The 7,165-nt window shown below is 35.7% G+C and overlaps 1 pseudogene; it reads right to left on the reverse strand.

Moving 5' to 3' along the window:
* Nucleotides 1-936: 936 nt before the first annotated feature.
* Nucleotides 937-7,165, reverse strand: LOC121754952 (annotated as a pseudogene).

The raw sequence follows: 7,165 nt of genomic DNA on the forward strand, positions 1-7,165 counted from the left end.
AGGAACAAGAAGAGTAACACGAAGAGATTTTACGTGGTTCGATTTTGACAAACCTACGTCCACGGGCAAGAACTTGTTTCACACTTTATTGATGTATATGTGAGGGAAGATTACAACTCAAGAGCACTTGTATCAAACTCTCCTATCACTTCTAATCTCACTCTGCAACTCAAAGCTAATCAAGTGAAAGTGATATTCTCTTGAATCTATTGTACATGAAGTGAGTGTGTGCACTCTGCATTTGAGCTTATATATGCACAGCTCTTGGCCTCTCGCAGCTCGTGATCCCAGCTCGCGTTCCACACTTCATAACCGAAATATAGTTAGTAGTTTTCGCAACAGCTTCCAACAAACTAACCAACTCCCTCTCTGTCTCGGCCATTGATTTCCTTATTGATATCCAACGGCTCTCAAAGGTGATGCATGGTTATATTTAACAAAAAGAAATGACTATATTACTATGGAACGTACCAAAATGGCAAAATGGCTCTATTACTATGGAATGGAGGGAGTACTACCACAAGACACCAAAATGTAGATAAATAGGGTTTACCTATGATTCTTGAATATATATATATATATATATATATATATATATATATATATATATATATATATATAACGTCGGCAATTGAAGTAGTAGTGGCTATAATTCTTGCATCATTACTAAGCCACCTACTCATAGCTGGCTGAGGTCTTCATCTCATTCACCAAATTAATTCTTTTCTTCCCCTTGCCCTCTCACTTCATTACACAAATTTAATTGCCACTATATCCACACAATACTCATATGTCTAAAGTTGCAAGGTACACTTAAACCTTCAAATATATTGAAGCTAAATGCCCACATATAGAGAATCTAAAGAACACCCTTTAAAGATATTCACCCTTTTAAGTATATGTCAATCGACCAACGCCCCCTTGCTGAACAGAAAGTTGAAGCAATGCAAACCTCAGATACTATACGACATGCCAACAACAGAACACGTTTCGATCAGTATAACTGTGTAAAGCTTGACCCAATACATACTAGTGCTAACCTAAATGTACATTTTCTGTAGTCAAAAGCAAACTAGTCAAACAAGCACTTGGATCACAACGTCATACATGTCATCGTTTCCCAGCTTCATTAGCAGAAGGTACTACTTTTTTGGATAATTAGAAAGGTCTACATCCATAAGGGAAAGGTCATAAGGCAAATTAGCAGAATTTGCTTCGCTCCTGAGCAACGATGAGGAACCTAAGGCGTCTGAGTTCGGAGTCTCCTGATTCCCGCCAAAGTTTTGAGTAGTACCGCCTAAAGATGGTGAATTTAGCTCGTCTTTGTTCCCAAGGTTGCCTTTGTTTCTTCTGACTGTATCCATTTCTGGGCCAGTTGGAACAAAAGTGCGAGCCCTGTACTTTGTAGTTCCTTCGTCACCATCACCGTGGTTGTAGAGCACATAATCATGATAGGTAGGAGCAAACTGAATGAAGTTAAGAACAAACATAATGAGATTATCCCCATAAAGTTTTTGAGAACTCAGGAGAAAACCACACCCATAATAAACATAAACATGATCGAAAAGCATTGATACGGCTAGGAAGAAGCCCATCCAGATAATTTAAAATGCTTTGAATCTTTTACCTGGTGTACTGTATCATGGTAAAAGTCACTGATGTTCAAAGCATGTGCAAAGCTTGCTGCAAAGCCACGATTACCACCAATGTTGGCACCAGCGTATTCTTTGTAAGGAAAGGCGTAAAGATGGCCAACTGCAGCAATTAGCATTTCAACACAAATTATGAAATTTTGAAATTCTGCAGCATCCTCTGTATCTTTGATTAACTTGGATTTGGCTGCAAGAAAAACCAACACACCCTGCAAGAGAAATACAATTAACTTGGTTAAACTTCTCATCAAAAGTTAGTTCATAAGCATAGGAAACTAAACATAGCCAATAATTCTGACTACAGTAACAAAAGATTTCGAGAAAAATTTAGAAGTTCTACATTGTCCTACTAGTCTAACATGGCTGATAACCAACATGGAAAAAATTACTATTCGGTTGATCATAGCTATTATAGATACATCAAAAAGGCTCGGGACATACAAAAAATTTGGCAGTCAATTAACGACATAATAGTGGGAGACAGGACAGGGAGGGGATTTTTTTCAAGGTAACATAAGGGTTATTAACCTCTCTTACCTGCCAATATGTAAGAAATACGACAGATTTGATAATGATAAACTTGGGCACTGGATTGAAAGGCTTCAGCAAATCTTTGCATGCCACATAAAACAAGGCCAAGGCATAAAGTGCCACAGAGTATGATATCGTGTAGATTATGGTGAGGTAGAGATAGGATTGCCTTGGATTGAAATTCCCGTCTTCATACTTCCCTTTTGCATATAGTATCAAAGTAATTGTGACAAGGATGGGTTTAAGGATCACAAACTGCAAACCCCCTTGTTTGCACCTTCGTATAAAGCGCCTGCATGTGCGAATAAACTTAAGCACCAAAAGTAGAAGTACAAGCATGAAATTAACAAATTTATGCCAACCGAAAAAACTAAAGAAGATTTAAATGTGAAAACTCAAGTAGAATATTTACTCAGAACTATTACGACAATGATTTTGACACAGCCTAAATAAGACACAAAAGCAGACAAGATGCAGTGACAAAATGTAACAGTTTCTGAATAGCACCAATAGTGCAGTACCCAAACCTTCCTTCATGGTCAAACAGCCTACAATGATATCATTGAACCAAGCAAACTGTCTATAACTATAAGCTCTCACAAATACGAAATGAATGCTTAACAAACTTCAAGACCTTAAATGACACCAAACTGCTAATCACCTGAGCAAAGAAATAGGAGCATTGCAGTGAATTGAAGAATACAAGTATAACCACTGTCACCCTTCTAGAAAATTTTTAAAATGTAAATTGGGACTCTAAATAGATGGAAAAGAGTATAGAACAATACTTTAACTAGAATTAGATGTGAGTGCATCTTGAATGAGTAAAAGATGTTACCCATAATAGCCAATAAACAAAACTGAAACCAAAGAGTTTGAAGAATCTAATATTTTTATACGCATCTGGTCCCTCCAGCAACCCAAATATACATATAATACCTCAACCCAAACAAAGTGTTAAGTTTTCTGATTGACTAGATTCTAGAACTAAAACAAAGATTCTGAAATATATAATATACATAGACATGAATCTGATTATTGTTACCTGCTATGCATATGGTTTCCCACACCAAATCCTAACAACGACAGCAATATACATATGATGTTTAAAAATTAAAAAAATAGCCACCATATGTATAATCCTGTGATCAGCCAAAAAAATGGTAGTTCATGCAGAGAAGGCTCACCCATCCAATGCCATAGGGGGGAAGCAGCATGTCATTAGACACCAGTTCGGTTTCAGAACTTTCCCAGTTAAACTTAGCACAACAGCACCTGGACCACCTACCCACGCTAAGCATAGTGAAAGGAAATTATAAATGACCCAAGCTTCATATCTGTAGGAAAAAATTATTAGAAAAACATCTAATTGTCTGAATGAAATGAAATAAGCTATAAAAGCTCAAACATCATCGAAAATAATCTAAGCAGTTATAAACAAAAAATCAAGAAATCTAAGAAAAGAACAGTATATGCAACCAAGAGACCAAGACATACAAACATAAGAGGCAGGTGTATGCAATGGTTCTTGTGTGGTAAACACTGGTATTGTTTTGATTCCAAATATTCTACGATTCACTATATACTCAGTTCTCTATGAAATCCGGAACCATGTTATGTATGAAGTAAACATGAGCACACATGTCATGGATGCCCTGCTCTCAAATTCTTGTTGCACTACGTTTACAGAAAAATGTATAATGCACATGCAACTCCTTTTTTACCTCAGAAAACATAAATCAATAAAAATCTTATGTTTCAGGAAAATCATGTTGCAACTTGCAAGCAACCAAAAGTACTGAGGGGCAGCTGGTACAAAATAGTTTATGGAACTAAAATAAATTTTTTGGGTTATATGAAAAATAAGTTAAAAAGTGTGAACTCCAGGATCTTAGCCCTATCATGGAGTTAGTAGTTCCATAAATACAATGACACCCAGATGAACTTTTACCAGTTATTCACATACCTATAACCTACGGCATTAACACTATCAAGTGCCAGCACTCAAACCGAACATACCTATTACCTACAGCATCAACACTATCAAGCGCCAGAACTCAAACTGTTAATTCATTTGAGTGATGCATAATTTGTTTATCGTTTGTCAAAAGCTTATTCATTGTCATACAGAGGATGGATGATTTCACATGTTGATAAAGACTAAAATAGATTAAATCTTCTTAATTACGAACGGTCGAACACTAAGAATGAATTCATGAAATGAAACAACAGGTCTACCACACAGGTACACGAGAAAATGATACTTGATTAAGCTACAATAAGTATAAGAGTTCAAATTAAAATTTTAGAGGCTTAAATATATCAATACGATTTTCTCCATCACATTTGGGAACCAAAATAGATCATAACTGCAGAAAAGCAGCATTGTCAGAAAGTTAGAAGCAGCATCACGTTATTTCATTACTCCAAGATTGAGGGATATCTCATATTTGTAAACCTTTTCATCATAGTACATTATTTTTGTCTAGGAGTAACATTGATACTTGTAAACCCAATCAACCACATAATCAAAAAGTCAGGAGTGCCATTGAGGTCTATTCCTTACTTAAACTCGTTCAAAACAAAATATGAAAATGTGATGAGCATACTTACATTTCTCGGATTGAATTGAAGTAAATTGCATGTTTATTCACGATTAAGGACAAGAAAGACATCAATGCGTATACCTGTTAGAGATAGACACTAAAGATGATTAGAACCCACTCACGAGTAGATTGAAGAAAATTATAGCATAAAGATCCCAATATCCCATAGTGAATGCTTGGTTTGGATTATAAGCTTGTATAATCAACCATATAGACAGACAATGATTAAGATTAGTAATGCACATGCCTAACTCAAATTCCAGAAACTGGGACATCACTTTAAAGTATTATTCGACTAACAAGATTGATCGTGTGAAATCTAGCAAGACAATATTATCATCATAGTAGAAAATCAGATACCAATAGGAGGCTCTCCACCAAAATTCATGGAAATGTTGGCTAGATTAGTTCCCTTAGTTAAAGAGAGAAATCTTCTCAACATTCATACATACTGTAACAAAAAAAATCCAACTAGTTCCTTTTCATACAAGCATAATGGTATGCACATTTTCCAATAACAATCTCCCAATAATAACGAAATATAAAAGTTCAGAGCATCCACAGTGGTTATAGCCCAGCAATAGCCCAGCCATAGCCTAGCCACAAACTCCTCCTGCCACATCATCAATACTAAAAATCCTCCTGCCACATCAGAAATAGCCCAGCCATAGCCTAGCCATATCATAAATAGCCCAGCCACATCAATAGCCACATCACTAATAACACAATATACGGAATTTAATTTACGAGACATATACGGGAAACATTAATAATACTATTTTAATTTTTTAAAAAAAGTACAATAAATTAAAAAAAGTACAAATTTTTTAAAAAAGTACATTAATAAAAAAAATGACATTCAAAATCGCAAAAAGTACATTACTTAATATGTTTTGGCCAAATTAATAATTTAATAATGAATCTAATTAACTAGATTAATGTAATTATTTAAATGTTAAGATTTATAAGATATTTTTTACCTTTAATAAAATTTAATTAAATTAAAATTTATAAAATATTTTATAAAAATTAATTAAAATTAAAATTAATAAAAAAATTTACCTATAATAAAAATTAAATTTGTGAATACTTTATAAATTTTAATTTCAATATAACTTTTATTATAGTAGATAAAAGAATAAATATAAGTTTAATATTTTTTATTATATGTATTATAGTTAAAAATATTTTACAAATTTTAATATTAAAATTAAAAATAAAAAATAAAAAATCCGCTGGGCGATCCGGGCGCTGCAATGGAGCCGAGCGGATCGCCCAGCGCATAGCCCAGCGGATTTTGACCGCCTAGCGCTAGGCGAAATTGATTTCCGGAAAACCGCTAGGCGGTTTTCGGCTCCTCCAATGGTTCGCCTAGCAACCGCCTAGCGCCGGCGCTCGGCTAGGCGGTGCGCTAGGCGCCATTGTGGATGCTCTAAACTCTCATTTAAAGCACTGTATATAGCAGTTGACCGAAGCAAACGATTGGATGGTAATGTCCCAGCAAATGAGCAGAAACTAGTGAGAAGACGTCAACTTTGGATGATGGCACACAATAAGCATTTATCACATAATCAACAAGAAGGTCTAGTGACAGCGAATGGGGGAACTCACAGGAACCATAAAGATAATGCGGACTATGTATCTCTGATATGTTGGCTCAGTATAATTCAGTAAATGGTTGTAAATGTGGCGAAGAGCCAGTGCTATTGCCCCTATTGTACAAGGCAATGCTATCAGGATGTAGAATATCGGCCCCATTTGCAATCAATTGCCCAAGAGTCTCCCCGAAAAATCTAAGAAGACAGCAACAGCATCAGCAATCAACAGAACCAACTAGATAAACAATACAGAGAGAACTACACCATCTAAAAAACAGTCGTATACCTTCTTCAAGTATCGAGTTCCTTGCCCTGTTGCCGGATTGCAGTAACGTCAAATGAATATAACTGATTTTGGGAAATTCCTAACAACTCAATTCCAACGAAAGGGAAAAAACACAAATACTATGTATTGATCACGAAGTGCTCGATAAAATGGTTGATCGAAGCATAAACCGAAGAACTGCCCTCAAAATCACACAATAAATCGAGGGCGGCCGGATTTTGTAATGAGACCCCGGAACGGCATCACGTGAAGCAAAATCTTCGCTTCACCATTAAGAAACCACCAGTTTGAATTAATGTTGACGAAAGGTCAAAATTTGAGCGCAGATAACGGCCATATGTAACCCGATCGATGAAATCAAATACAGAATTCGGATTTTTTTCCTTTTTTGGGCAGAGAAGAAAATGCAATAGCAGCAATCGAGAATCCGAGAAACTGCAGTTGGAAATTTGAAAAGGGAGGCAAAAAGTGTTTATGGCGTGGAAATTGTGA

Source organism: Salvia splendens, chromosome 11 (assembly GCF_004379255.2).
Source record: "Salvia splendens isolate huo1 chromosome 11, SspV2, whole genome shotgun sequence".
NCBI lineage: Eukaryota > Viridiplantae > Streptophyta > Magnoliopsida > Lamiales > Lamiaceae > Salvia > Salvia splendens.